The sequence below is a fragment of the Pan troglodytes genome, chromosome X (assembly GCF_028858775.2).
Source record: "Pan troglodytes isolate AG18354 chromosome X, NHGRI_mPanTro3-v2.0_pri, whole genome shotgun sequence".
In the NCBI taxonomy this organism is placed as follows: Eukaryota; Metazoa; Chordata; class Mammalia; order Primates; family Hominidae; genus Pan; species Pan troglodytes.
Genome location: NC_072421.2, coordinates 91873062 through 91888264, shown reverse-complemented (window position 1 = coordinate 91888264; position 15203 = coordinate 91873062).

Below are 15203 nucleotides of genomic sequence, written 5' to 3'. Positions count from 1 at the left end.
TATCAAGGATATTGGCTTGAAGTTTTTTTTGTTTTGTTTTTGTTTTTTGTTTTGTCTTTTCCCTGTTATGGTGTCAGAATGATGCTGACCTCAGAGAATGAGTTAGGGAGGAGTGCCTACTTATCAATTTTTTGGAATAATTTCAGTAGGATTGGTACCAGATCTTCTTTATACGTCTGGTAGAATTAGGCTGTGAATCCATCAAGTCCTGGGCTTTTTCTGGATGGTAGGTATTTTTATTATTGATTCAATTTTGAAACTCATTATTGGTCTGCTCAGGGTTTGAATTTCTTCCTGGCTCAGTCTTGGGAGGTTGTATGTTTTCAGGAATTTATCAATTTTTTGTAGTTTTTCCAGTGTGTGTGCATAGAGGTGTTCATGATAGTCTCTAATGGTTTTTCATATATCTTTGGATTTGATGGTAATGTCCCCTTTGAGATTTCTGATTGTGTTTACTTCAATCTTCTCTTTTTCTTTGTTAGTATAGCTAGTGGTCTATCTTACTCATTCTTTCAAAGAAGCAAATTTTGGTTTTGTTGGTCTTTTGTGTGGTTTTTCACATCTCAATTTTATTCAGTTCATTTCTGATTTTAGTTATGTCTTCTCTTCTGAAAGCTTTGGGTTTGGTTTGCTCTTGTTTTTCTAGTTCCTCAAGGTGTGATATTAGGCTGTTAATTTGAGATCTTACCAACGTTTTTATGTGGACATTTACAGCTATAAACTTTCCTCTTAATATTGCTGTAGCTGTGTCCCAGAGATTTTGGTATGTTTTAGTATTATTCTCATTAGTTTCAAATAATTTCTTGATTTCTGCCTTAATTTCATTTTCATTCAGGGGAAGGTTGCTTCATTCGTATGTAATTGTATGGTTTTGAGAGATGTTCTTGGTATTGATTTCTATTTTTTATTGCACTGTGGTCAGAGAGTGTGGTTAGTGTGATTCCTTTTTTTTTTCAAATTTGCTGAGTATGTTTTTATGGCTGATTGGTTGATTTTAGAGTATGTTGCAAGTACACATGAGACAAATGAATATTCTGTTTTTTTAGGAAGGAGATTTCTCTAGATGCTTGTGAGGTTTATTTGGTCAAGTGTCAAATCTTGTCCTGAATATCTTTGTTTTATGCCTTAAAGACCTGTCTAATATTGCCAGTGGACTGCTAAAGTCTCCCACTATTTTGCTATGGTGTTCTAGGTCACTTTGTAGGCCACTTGGAACTTTGTGAATCTGGGTGCTCTTGTGTTGGGTGCACATATATTTAGGATAGTTAAGTCTTTTTGAATTGAACCCTTTATTAATATATAATGTTCTTCTTTTTCTCTTTTGATGGTTGTTGGTTTAGAGTTTCTTTTGTCTGAAATCAGAATAGCAACCCCTGTTTTTTTTGTTTGTTTGTTTGTTTTGTTGTTGTTGTTGTTTTGGTTTTCCATTTTTGCAGTAGATTTTTCTCAGATTTTTCTCTATTTCTTTACTTTGAGCCTATGGGTGTCATTGCATGTGAGATGGGTCTCTTGAAGACAACATACTGGTGGTTCTTGCTTCTTTATCCAACTTACCCCTCTGTACCTCTTAATTGGTGCAGTTAGCCCATTTAAATTCAAGGCTAATATTGATCCTGTCTTTGTGTTATAAGCTAGTTATTATGCAGACTTGATTCTGCATAATAATAGTTGCTTTATTATATCAATGGTCTATGTATTTAATTGTGTTTTTGTGGTAGCCAGTAACTGTTTTTCATTTTCATATTTAGGACTCTCTTAATGACCTCTTATAAGGTTGGCCTGGTGGTAACAAATTGCTTTAGCATTTGCTTGTCTGAAAAGGATCTTATTTCTTCTTCATTTAACAAGCTTAGTTTGGCTAGATATAAAATTCTTGGTTGAAGATTTTTTCTTTAATAATGCTGCATATAGGTCCCCAGTTCCTTCTGTCTGTCTTTTATAGTGTCTGCTGAAAGTTATATTCTTAGCCTGATGGGGTTCCTCTTGTAGTTTGCATGCCTCTTCTCTCTAGCTACGTTTTATATCTTTCCTTTCATTTTGACCTTGGAAAATCTGATTACTATGTGTCTTGGAGATGTTCATCTTGTATAATATCTCATAGAAGTTGTCTGCATTTCTTAAATTTGAATGTTGCCTCTCTAGTGAGGTTAATAAAATTTTCATGAACAATATCCACAAATATGTATTCAAAGTTGTTTATCTCCCTCTCATTCAGAGATGCCAAAGAGTCATAGTTTTGGTCTCTTTACATAATCCCATATTTCTAAGAGATTTTGTCCACTTTTTATCTTTTTTCTTTAATTTGCATGACTGTTTGTTCTGGAACCAGTCTTTGATCTCAGTGATTTTTCTTGAGCTTGTTCTATTCTGCTGTTAATACTTGTGATTGTATTATAAAATTATTCCAGTATGTTTTTCAGCTCTATAAGATCAGTTTGGTTCTTTCTTAAATGTATAAATATTTTTTCTTTTTCAGCTCCTGTATTATTTTTCAATAGTTTTTTTGCAGAACAGGTGTTGTTTTGTTACATATGCAAATTCTTTAGTGGTGATTCAAAGATTTTGGTGCACCCATCACCCGAGCAGTGTACACTGTACCCAGTGTGTAGTCTTTTGTCCCTCACTGCCTTCCCCTGAGTCCCCAAAGTCCATTGTATAATTTTTATTCTTTTGCATTATAAGCTAGCCTAGCTCCCAATTATAAGTGAGAACATACAATGTTTGCTTTTCCATTCCTGAGTTACTTTACTTAGAATAATTGTCTTCAACTACATCCAGGTTGCTGCAAATGCCATTATTTTGTTCCTTTTTATGGCTGAGTAGTATTCCATGGTGTGTGTGTATATATGTATATAAATGTCACATTTCCTTTATCCACTCATTGATTGATGGGCAGTTGGGCTTGTTCCATATTTTTGCAATTGTGACTTATGCTGTTATAAGCATGTGTGTGCAAGTGTCTTTTAACTTCTTTTGTCTGGCTGGACATCTAGGAATGGAATTGCTGGATCAAATGGTAGGTCTACTTTTAGTTCTTTAGGGAATCTCCATACAGCTTTTTTATAGTGGTTGCACTAGTTTACATTCGCAACAGCAGTGTAAAAGTATTCCCATTTCACCACATCCATGCAAACATCTATGATTTTTATTTTTTAATTATGGCCATTCTTGCAGGAGTAAAGTGGTATTGCATTGTAGTTTTAATTTGCATTTCCCTGATAATTAGTGATGTTGAGTATTTTTTCATATTTTTGGGCCATTTGTATATCTTCTTTTGAGAATTGTCTATTCATGTCCTTTGCCCATGTTTTGATGAGATTATCATTACTATTATTATTATTATTACTTTGCTCATTTGTTTGAGTTTCTTTGCTCATTTGTTTGAGTTTCTTATAGATTCTGGATATTAGTTCTTCATAGGATGCACAGTTTGCAAATACTTTCTTCCACTCTGTTGGTTATCTGTTTATTCTTCTGATTATTTCTTTTGCTGTGCAGAAGTTTTTTGGTTTAATTAAGTCTCATCTACTTATCTTTGTTTTGTTGCATTTGCTTTTGGGTTCTTGGTCATCAAGTCTTTGGCTAAATCAATGTCTGGAAAAGTTTGTTGTATTCTACAGTGTTTATTGTTTCAGGTCTTAGATTTAAGTCTTTGATACATCTTGAGTTGTATTTTGTGTATAGTGAGAGATGAGGATCCAGTTTCATTCTTCTACATGTGGCCTGCCAATCATTCCAGCACCATTTGCTGAATAGGGTGTCCTTTCCCCACTTTATGTTTTTGCTTGCTTTGTGAAAAATCAGTGGGCTGTAAGAATCTGTCTTTATTCTTGGGTTATCTGTTCTGTTCCATTGGTCTATGTGCCTATTTTTATACCAGTACCATGCTGTTTTGGTGACTATGGCCTTACAGTATAGTTTGAAGTTGAGTAATGTGATGCCTCCAAAATAGTTCTTTTTACTTAGTCTTGCTTTGGCTATACAGGCTATTTTTTGGTTCCATATGTATTTTAGAATTGTTTTTCTAGTTGTGTAAAAAATGATTATCATATTTTGATGGTAATAGCACTAAATTTGTAGATTGTTTTTGGCAGTATGGTTATTTTCACAGTATTGATTCTAGCCATCCATGAGCATGAGATGTGTTTCCATTTGTTTGTGTCATCTATGATTTCTTTCAGCAGTGTTTAGCAGTTTTCCTTGTAGAGGTCTGTCATGTCCTTGGTTAGGTATGTTTATAAGTATTTTATTTATTTGTTTGTTTGTTTATTTGTTTGTTTATTTATTTATTTTGCAACTATTAGGGTTGAGAACTCAAAGAAACTTAGTTTTTGATTTGATTGTCAACTTGGTCACTGTTTATATATAACAGTGCTACTGATGTGTGTACATTGATTTCATATTTTGAAACTTTATTGAATTCATTTATCACATTACTGAATTCATTTATTAAATCTGGAAGCTTTTTGGATACATTATTAGGGTTTTGTAGGTATACAATTATATCATCAGTGAACAGTGACAGTTTGAATTTTTTTTTACTGATTTGGATGCCCTTTATTTTTTTCTGTTGTCTAATTGCTCTGGCTAAAACTTGCAGTACTATGTTGAATAGAAGTGGTGAGAGAGGGCATCCTTTAATTGTTTCAGTTCTCAGGGGTAATGCTTTTAACTTTTCCCCTTTGATATAATGCTTGCTATTTGTTTGTCATAGATAGCTCTTATTACCCAAATGTATGTCCCTTCTATGATGATTTTGCTGAGAGTTTTAATCATAAATGAGTGTTGGATTTTGTCAAATGCTTTTTCTGCATCTATTGAAATAATCATGTGATTTTTGTTTCTAATTCTGTTTATGTGGTGTATCACATTTATTGACTTACGTATGTTAAACAATCCCTGAATCTCTGATATTACACTCACTGGAGCATGGTTAATTATCTTTTTGATATAGTGTTGGAATTGGTTAGCTAATATTTTGTTGAGGATTTTTGCATTTATGTTCATCAGGGATATTGGTGTGTAGTTTTCTTTTTTTCTTATGTCCTTTCTTGGTATTGGTATTAGGGTGATGCTGGCTTCATAGAATGATATAGGGATGATTCTCTCTTTCTCTATCTTTTGGAATAGTGCTAATAGGATTGGCACCAATTCTGCTTTGAAAGTCTGATAAAATTCAGCTGTGAATCCATCTGGTCCTGGACTTATTTTTGTTGGAATTTTTTTTTATTACCATTTCAATCTCACTGCTTGTTATTGGACTGTTAAGAGTTCTATTTTTTTCTGGTTTAATCTAGGAAGGTTGTATATTTATAGGAATTTATCCATCGCTTCTAGGTTTTCTAGTTTGTGTGCATAAAGGTGTTCATGGTAGCCTTGAATGGTCTTTTGTATTTCTGTTGTATTGGTTGTAATATCTCTCGTTTCATTTATAATTGAACTTATTTGGATCTGTTCTCTTCTTTTCTTGGTTAATCTCACTAATGGTCTTTCAAATTTGCTTATCTTTTTGAAAAAAAAGTTTTTTTTATTTACCTTTTGTATTTTGTTTGTTTTTTTGTTTCAATTTTATTTAGTTCTGCTCTGATCTCTGTTATTTTCTTTCCCCTTCTGGGTTTGTGTTTGGTTTGTTCTTGTTCTTTTACTTCCTTAAAGTGTGATCTTAGATTGTTTATTTGTGTTATTTTAGACTTTTTGATGTAGGTATTTGAGGCTATGAACTTTCCTCTTAGCATCACTTTAGTTGTATCCCAGAAATTTTGATAGGTTGCATCACTGTTATCATTCAGTTAAAAGAATTTTTAAATTTCCATCTTGATTTCTTTGATTCCCAACAATCATTCAGGAACAAGTTATTTAATTGTTTTTTATTTGCATGATTTTGAGGGTTCCTTTTGGAGTTGATTTCCAATTTTTTTCCACTGTGGTCTGAGAGAGTATTTGATATCATTTCAATTTTTGTAAATTTACTGAGACTTCTTTTGTGGCCTATTATATGGTCTTTCTTGGAGTATGTTCCATGTGCTGATGAATAGAATATATATTTTGCAGTTGTTGGGTAGAATGCTCTCTAAATGTCTGTTAGTCATTTGTTGTAAGGTATAGTTTAAGCCCATTGTTTCTTTGTTGACTTTCTGTCTTGATGACATGTCTAGTGCTGCCAGTCGAGTATGGAAATTCCACACTATTATTGTGTTTTCGTCTCTCTAATTTTTTAGGTCTAGTAGTAATTGTTTTATAAATTAGGGAACTCCAGTGTTTGGTACATATATATTTAGGATTGTGATATTTTCCTGTTGGACTAGTCATTTTATCATTATATAATGCCCCTCTTTGTCTTTTTTAACTGTTGTTCCTTTAAAGTCTGTTTGGTCTGATATAAGAATAGCTATTCCTGTTCACTGTTGGTGTCCGTTTGCATGGTGTATCTTTTTCCACCCCTTTACCTTAAGCTATGTGAGTGCTTATGTGTTAGGTGCATTTCTTGAAGATAGAAGAAACTTGATGGCTGAATTCTCATCCATTCTTCCATTCTGTATTTTTTAAGTGGAGTGTTTAGGTCATTTACACTCAACATTAGTATTGAGATGTAAGGTGCTATTATATTCATTGTGTTAGTTGTTGCCTGAGTGCCTTGGTTTTTTGTTGTCGTTGTTGTTTTTGTTTTTGTATTTTTCATTGTGTTATTGTTTTATAGGCCTTGTGAGATATATGTTTTAATGAGATTCTATTCTGGTGTATTTTTTGAGGTATTATTTTAAGATTTAGAGCTTCTTTTATCAGTTCTTTTAGTGCTGGCTTGGTAGTGGCGAATTCTCTCAGAATTTGTCTGAAAAGACTGTATCTTTTCTTCATTTATGAAGCTTAGTTTTGCTGCATACAAAATTCTTGGCTGATAATTGTTTTGCTTAAGGAAGCTAGAGATAGGACCTCAATTCCTTCTAGCTTGTAGGGTTTCTGCTGAGAAATCTGCATTGATCTGATAAGATTTCCTTTATAGGTTACCTGATGCTTTTGCCTCATATCTCTTAATATTTTTGCCTTTGTCTTGACTTTAGATAACCTGATGACTATGTGCCTAGATGATGATATTTTTGTGATGAATTTTCCAGGTGTTCTTTGACCTTCTTGTATTTGGATGCCTAGATGTCTAACAAGGCCAGGGAAGTTTTCCTTGGTTATTTCCTCAAAAACGTTTTCCAAACTTTTAGATTTCTCTTCTTCCTCAGGAGCACCAATTATTCTTAGTTTTGGTCATTTAACATAATCCCAAAATTCTGGAGGCTTTGTTCATTATTTTTAAATTCTTTTTTTCTTTTTCTTTGTTGAATTGGGCTAATTCAAAAGCCTTCTCTTCAACTGCTGAAGTTCTTTCTTCTACTTGTTTATAACTTTCTTCTGCTTGTTTGATTCTATTGTAACTTTCCAGTGTATTTTGCATTTCTCTAAGTGTGTCTTTTATTTCTAAAAGTTGTGATTGTATTTTATTTATGCTATCTATTTCTCTAGAGATTTTTCTGTTTACATCCTGTATTTTTTTTTTAATTTTATAAAGTTGGTTTTCACTTTTCTCTGGTGCCTCCTTGAGTAGCTTAATAATCAACCATCTGAATTCTTTTTCTGGCAATTCAGAGATTTCTTCTTGCTTGGATCCATTGCTGGTGAGCTTGTGTGGTCTTTTGGGGTTGTTAAAAAACTTTGCTTTGTCATATTACCAGAATTGTTTTTCTGGTTTCTTCTCATTTGGATAGACCATGTCAGAGAAAAGATCTGGAGCTCAAGGGCTGATGTCATATTTATTTGTCCCACAGGGTGATCCCTTGATGTGGTGCTCTTCCCCTTCCCCTAGGGATGGGGCTTCCTGAGAGCTTAACTACAATGATTGTTATTGCTCCTCTGGGTCCAGCCACGCAGTTGAGCTACCAGACTCTGGGCTGGTACTGGGGAGTGTCTGCAGAGTCCTGTAATGTGATCTGTTTTCACGTCTCTCAGACATGGATACTAGCACCTCCTCCCATGGAGGTAGCAAGGGAGTGAAGTGGACTCTGTGACAGTCTTTGGTTGTAGTTTTGTTTAGTGTGCTTGTTTTCTCTAATGATGCTTGTGTTAGCAGTGAAGTTTTCACATGGACAGACTCAGGACCTCTGGTTAGTCAGAATGTTACAGGTGATGGAATCAGCTGCCTTTTTCTCCTTTCTTAGAGTCGCTTGTTCTTTTATGAGTTGCTGTAATGGCTTGAGTTGGTTATTCTCCAGCCAAAAGGTGGTGCTTTTAAGAGCCGTCAGCTGCAGTAGTATAGGGGGGATATAAGCTTATCCTAAGGTTGCCTGAATAAGTATTTGTGTTTCTCAGGTGATGAGTGGGGACATAGAGTTATCAGGAGATTATGTTTGTTGTCTTAGGCTACTTGGGTGGGTAGAGAAAGGCCATCAGGTGGGGGAGGTTGGGTGTGTCTGCCTTGTGCAGGGCTTGCTTTGGTCACTGTGGGGCAAAGAGGTGTGGTTCTCAGGCTAATGGAGTTATGTTCCCAGGGAAATTATGGCTGCCTCTGATGCATCATACAGGTCTCCAGAAAAGTAGGGAAAAGCTGGCAGTGACAGGCCTCACCCAGCTCCCACACAGCCAGCAAGGCCAGTCTCATTCTAACCATACCTGGCCAAGAGCACTGAGCTTATATCCAGGCAAGCTGGTGAGCAGGCCTGAGATCTTGTCCCAGGCTACAAGCCTCCCCACTGAGAAAGCACGCAGGGATTTCAGGCACTGCAGCTTCCCACCTGCTGCAACTTCTGTGCTCATATCTGCACTTCCCATTGGTCCCTACCACAGATTTTGCACAGGAAAATTTACACTTGGTCAAAATTATTATAATGTTCAGCTGAAAGTTTCTTTCTCCCTGTGGTCCTTTCCCAATTCCACTGGCAGCCCTCCCCAAGAAACCCTGTGAGATAAAGTCAGAAATGGCTTCCCCGGGGACTGGAGTGCCTACAGAGCTCTTCCCATTGCTTCTTTTACTTTCATATTTTGCCTGGCTTTCTAAATTTGTTTCAGCTCTAGGTAAGGTTAAATCCCTCTCCTGTGATCTAGATTTTTAGGTTCCCCAGTGAGGATGTGTGTTTGGAGACAGACCTTGCCCCTCTCACATTTTGGCCACTCACAGATTTTTGGTTGTCTCACGGACTTTCCAGCAGCAAGACACTTCTTTCAAAGGGTCTGTGAATTCTTTTGGTTTTCCTGGTATGTTTCTATGGTACTTCTTGGAGCAAAAGTTCATGATGCGAGTCTCCACATGCTATTCTGCTCATCTGAGTGGAAGCTACAAGTCAGTCCTTCCTGCTGTCCACTATTATTTTCCCTTCCCAGCTCCTGTATTGTATTACTGTAATCCTTAGATTTCTTTGGTTGGGTTTTGACTTTCCCCTGAATGTCAGTGATTTTCTATCCATATTCTGAATTCTATGTCTGTCATTTCAGTGATTTCAGCTGGGTTAAGAACCATTGCTTAGGAGCTAGTGTTGTCATTGGAGGAAAAAAGACACTGCCTTTTTGAGTTGCCAGATTCTTGCACTGGTTCTTTCTCATCCGTGTGGGATGATATTCTTTTAACTGAGGTATATTTTGAGTTCAGTCAGTTGACTTCTTCAGAGGGCTGATGTTTTGTGCAGGGTCTTTAGCTGAATTCTGTAGTTGAATTCTTGTCCTTTGTTTCAAGGGGATTATAAAAGCAAAGCATCTTTGGTGTTGAAGTTTGGGCTGTGATCCAGTAGATGGTGCTTAAGTGTAATGGCCAATAGGTAGGCTTTTCCTCAGCCATGTGGCTCATTTCATTCCATTTATTTCCTTGTATTTGCAGCTGTTCTCCCTGGCAGCGCTCTGTGATCGTGGGCTCCTCTCCCACTTGTGTGCTTGCTCCAAATCTTGGCTTGGCACTCCCAGGCTGCACTCTGCAGCCTTGGAACAATTTAAGCCTTTATGTTTTCTCCCCAGATTGAGGCCAGCAGGGGCAGGGACCTTGGTAGTGGCAATAGCAGAGTTCCTTTCACTTGTCTCTTGGGGCTGTACCCTATAGAAAGGCAAAGCTGTTACCAATGAAAGCAATCAGATAAGGGTGTTGTGGATGCAGCACTCAGCATCTTTGTTTCTTTCCCAGTCCAAGGGGAGCAAGGCTGTACCACTGTATTGGTAATGACAGAAAAAATTTCATTTGCCTTTGGGATCTCCACCCCAGAAAAACAGAGAGCTGCTGCCAATGGAAATGTTCAGCCAGTGGGGAGGGCAGCATTGCTGCAGGCCCTGCTTGGTAAGGAGCAAAGGGTTTGGAGCTTACAAGGAAGAGAGACTGGGTTCCCCTCCATATGGTGACTGTGGTGTGCTGGAGGTGTGAGTAATGCCCTCAGGCTCTCTGTTCCTATCCTAGTCCAAAGGCATCAAGGGCAGAACCACTGCAGTGGCAGTAGCAGAGAAACTTTCATTTGCCTTTGAGAGCTCCACCCCAGAGAAACACAGAGCCACTACTGGTGGGAATGTTCAGTCAGTGGTGGGGCAGCTTCTCTGCCATGGGGCCATGTCTGGGGCCATGCTTGGTGGAAAATGGGGATGGGAACTCAACAGGGAAGAGAGACTAGGCTTCTCTCTTTATTGTGGCTGTGGTGTGCCATGATGTGATCAGGTCTTTTGTTTCTCCTCATTCTGAGGTCAGTAAAGGTGGTACCACTACAGAGTACCATTGAATAAAGGTGGCATCACAGAGCTGCCATTGAAAGAAGTGTTTATGCAGGGGCAGGATGGTTATGCTGAGGAGCATAACAAAAGGCCCAATGAAGAGGAACGAGGCAGGGACTCACATGGAAAAATGTCTGGCCCCTTTCTGGTAAGGCAACTGCATTGTGCTGGAGGTCCAAATTAGTCCTTAATCTCTCTGCTCCTTCCTGAGCCTGGAGGCAGATGGGGTGGGATCTACAGAGCAGAAAAATGGTGCCCACCTGCCAGTGGTGCCCACCTGCCAATAGTGGGCACACCATTCCAGGGAAGTGCAGAGTTGCTACTTGTCTGAAAACCCAGGCTGGGGAGTGGGACAGCTGGGGTGCCAGGTCAGGAGGCCCTGCCCATTGCGGAGTAGCAAGGGCAGGGACCCACGTGGAAAACAGTCTGGTCACTTTTCTATAAGGCAGTTTTGCTGTGCTGGAGGCCCATGTTAGTTGTTAATCACTCTGCTTCCTCTTGAACTTGAGGGCAGGAGAAGAGGGAGCTGTGGAGCAGCAAAACTGGTGGGTCCACTTGCTACCACTGGGAGCTTCATCCCAGGGAAGAGCAGAGCTGCTAACCAACCCAAGAGCTAAGGTGGGGCTGGGCCAACCATTCTAAGGTCCCAGGCCAGTGGCCCTGTCTGGCAAGGTGCAGTGGAGGTGAAACCTGCAGTCTGTCCACTGCTCAGCCCCATAGATTTGGCCTCTACTTTGTGGGTGTGTGAGGGAGCCCATCCTTCCCCGTTTCCTGAACTGCTGCAGCTGGCACCAGGGTGCCCAGGGGTTCAAGACCCCAAGTCTCTGCATGTGTCTGAGATGTGGCTGACTCCATATATCTCTCTGTGTCAGTCTGGAGGCCCCAGTGAAGGATGGTCATGGAGAATATCCTGAACCCAGAGATGCAAAGGTCCACAGCAAAAAAATGTGGTTCCCCAAGGATTCTCACTCACTCATCATTTCCCAGCAGTGGGAAGCCTCGCCTAGCTCTGCACCAATCCTGGGTTGGCAGCTGTTCTGTCTTCCTCCTCTCTGTTATCCATGGGTTTCATTACTCCCTTGATAAATACCAATGTACCCACATGGACAATCCAGTTGAAGAGCTAGTGTTCATTTGCCACTCTTTCTTCTCTCTGTGAGAGCAGAAAGATTAGCTGCTTCTAGTCAGTCATCTTTGCACTCCTCAGCTATTCTTTGTCTTAAAATATTTTGACATATGTTATGTAGAAGAGGCATTAGGCTTGTTCACCATGTCCTCAGTTAACCAAACTTAGACCAATAATGGATATTTCAGTCAGAAAAAGCAGGGTTTGCATTCCAATACTGCTGCTTACTATATGTGCAACATTGGGCTAGTAACTTAATTCTTCTGTCCTCAGTTTCCTCAGCTATAAAATAGGAAAATTCATAATATCCACTACATAGGTTTGTTTTGAAGATTAAAAGAGATTGTGTATATAATTCTATTTGCATAGAGTCTTGAAAACAGTAAACAATAAATATTAGCTAAGATAAGGAGGAGTAAAGGGCTATTTGAGAAGGTTATTCTGATAGTGATATTTATTTATTCAGTAAATAATCATTAGACATTATGTTAGACAGAATATTTCCCCTGCCCCAAATATGTCCATGACATTCACAGAATCTGTGAATATGTCACTTTAGATGGCAAAAGGGTCCTTGAAGATGTGATTAAGTTAATGATTTTGAGATGAGAAGATTATCTTGAATTATATGGGTGGTCCCAGTGCAACCACAGCATCTTTATAAGAAGGAAGCAGGATCAGGGTCCAGTAAGGAGATATGGTAATAGAAGCGGAGGTTGGAATGATGTGCGTTGAAGAGTCCTTGAGCCAAGGAATGCGGGTGCTGTCTTGAAGAGCCTCCAGAAGAAACTCAGTCCTTCAAATGCCTTGATTTTAGCTCAGTGAGACTCATTTTAGACTCCTGATTTCTAGAACTGTGTCATTTTAAGTGACTGAGTTTGTGGTGATCTGTTACAGCAGCAGTAAGTGACTAACATAGACACACAGTAGATCTGTCAGGGTACTGACAGGAAAGAATGGCACTCACGACTGGGTAATTTGAGAAGAGTTTAATAAAAAAAAATTATCTATGAACAGAGTGTAGGAAAACCACAAGAGAGTGAAATACACAGGGGCTAGTAGTATTCAAGAGTTTATTGAACTCTCCCTTCTGTCAGATGTGACAGCCATGGGAGGGAGTCTTTAAAGCAAGACAGACAGAGAAAGAGAGAGAGAGAGAGAGAGAGATGTAAAAGGTCGCTTGGTCACTGGTCGAAGGAAGCAACCATTTTGCAGTGACCCTGAAGGGAGGAGCCTAGGAGAATAAATAACCTGACTCACTCATCTTCTTCCTTCTAATCTTCTGATGATAATCCAAATTTTCTGGATTTACCTGAGACATAAAAGGCAAAATTGCTCTGTGTTGTACTCTATACACATTAGGAGGGTGGAGAAGACTGAAGAGAAAAAGATAGAACCCAGAACATCTATCATTAGCCAGAAACTGCTTGGTTCTGAGTAAACAAACCAGATACGACCTCTGCTTCAATAGAGCTAATAGTCTACTAGGGAAAGACAGAAAACAGACAAACAAATGGAAATATATTGCTATACACTGAAGTGACATGAAATTAAATAATAGCTTGATATAAGAAAAAATAAAATAAATAACAGAGACACTTAATCTAGTTTATGCAATCAAGTAAACCTCTTTGAGGAGGGCATTTATGAGAAGACCAGAAAGATGAGACAAAAGATATGTACAAAAAAGTTTTGGGAGAGAAGGAAGAATACCCTAGAGCCAAAAAGAAAGGTATCTGCAAAGGCCGTAAGGTTCCAAAGCTTTACATGTTGCTGAAACTGAAAGAAGGCTTCTGTGGCTATAACTTGAAGAGCAAAGAAAAGAGTAGCAAGAGATGATATGGTAGAAGTAAGCAAAGATAAGATCACATGGTGCCTTACAGGCCGTGATACAGAGTTTGGAATTTATTCTAGCTATAAGAGAAGTTTTTAGCAGAATTATCAGAATGAGAAAAAAAAATGAATTGTAAAGGCTCCATGTGAAACTGTCAAAGAAATCTAATCATAAAGGTTAGAGGGCCTGCAGTTAGAGAAGTGGTAAGGATTCCTCTACCATTCATGAACTGGAACTGTGTGCATGCATGTGTGTGTGTGTGTTGTGTTTCTCTTCTCTTCTTACACTGTTAGGTAATATCATTAATCCCATTTTGCTAATGAGGAAATAGACTCATGTTTATAACTAGCCAAAGTTCACAAATGGTAAATGGCATATCTGGAATTCATACCCAGGTACATTTGGTTCTAAGGTCAACATACTTCCTGGCATGCCCCACTGTTTCTTCAAGAAAAAAAGAGAAAAAATGAGAGGTTACAAGAGTGCAGCAGATATTCTGGAGGGAAATTATTGATAGGATGACTGACTGGAGTAGGGAAGTTTTGAGGAGGTTATTGAGTCTCCGATAAGGAAAAGTTACTTTGCTAAGATTTGACTTTAAATACTATTTTATTTAACCCTTACAACAACTGCTTGAGGTAGATATGATCACTATGGACTGGTAAAATAAAGCCTATTGGGCTTAAGTAAATTGCCATGTAACACAGCTTGTAAGTGGCAGAACTTAGAATTCCAATCAAGGAACATTTGAGTACAAATTTATCTTCTTTCCTTTAACACACTGCTACACATGTGCTTATAGAATAGTCCCTTCTCTTGTATCCTTACTCTGTCACAGGTGAGAGTGAGACAATACACGAATTGATTGAAGAACTCTTAGAAAACTTAGTAAGATAAACAGAATATATTACAATTACATATGTCAGTCTACTTTTTGGAATATTTGCAGTACAACACATAATTGGTCCCAAAATACTCTGTTTTATTGCACCCAAATAGGAATAAAGGTGCTTTCACAGATTAGCATGGTGGTAAGGATAGGTGATGTATACTTGCAGAGACCCAAGAACATTATTCTGTAGCCATTTCAGGAAAGTGGAGGGTTAGGGGAAGTAAGTATAGGCAAAGATATACTTGAAGACTCCCTCCATTAAACTTGTTCAACAATATTTCTGCTTCACATTCTACTAATTAGGGTCTCATTTGGGTTAAAAAGCTTTTTTAAATAAAATACAAATTTGCATTGTTCCTCATTCATGCCTTAATCAATTGTAATACCTCTCTGAGGGTTTTGTAGCTCTGATAAAAATGTGCTCTCTGGTTTGAGTGGAAAACACGGTGACAGCATTTATTTTTTAGGTGGTGGCAAGGGGTAGGGGTGGGAAGGGTGTGCAGGGAAGGCCTGAAAGACAGCTAGAAAGCAGCATATAGGCACTGAAGTTTCATACTGAGGGAACAGGAGAACCACACAGAAGGTAGGGTGACAATGACAAATTTTGTGTACTTTGTAGTGTTAACAATCTG